This window comes from Corylus avellana, chromosome ca4 (genome assembly GCF_901000735.1).
Source record: "Corylus avellana chromosome ca4, CavTom2PMs-1.0".
In the NCBI taxonomy this organism is placed as follows: domain Eukaryota; kingdom Viridiplantae; phylum Streptophyta; class Magnoliopsida; order Fagales; family Betulaceae; genus Corylus; species Corylus avellana.
Genome location: NC_081544.1, coordinates 24274251 through 24274701, shown reverse-complemented (window position 1 = coordinate 24274701; position 451 = coordinate 24274251).

The window sequence follows — 451 nt, the reverse complement described above, 5'->3', positions numbered from 1 at the left end:
ACGGGTCAGCCCACTTAATTACCCAGGCCTTTTTTTTTTTTTTTAAGTCCCAACCCAGAAAAATCCCAAACCCTAGCCACCGCCCTTCCTCTTCCCCATATGCCCTCGCCGTCGCCCTTTCCTCATGTGTCGACACCGGCGCCACTTCCTTAATGCGCCGGCCACTATCACCGGCAAGGGGCCGCTGCACACTTTATGCGGCCAAAGTCGCTACAGGTGGGGGGTGGGGAGACCGGCGCTGCAGGTAGGGGAAAGACCAGCGCTGCAGGTGGGGAAAAAATCGGCACTGCAGGTGGGGAAAAAATCGGCACTGCAGGTGTTCCTTCTAGCCCACAGGTAGCCCGTGTAGGGCTACCGCTGCTGTCCCTCACAGGCGGACGTGATGGGCCACCGTACAGCAGCCACAGACGACGCCGACCAGTAGAGTGTCGTAGCTCCGTCTAACCCACAA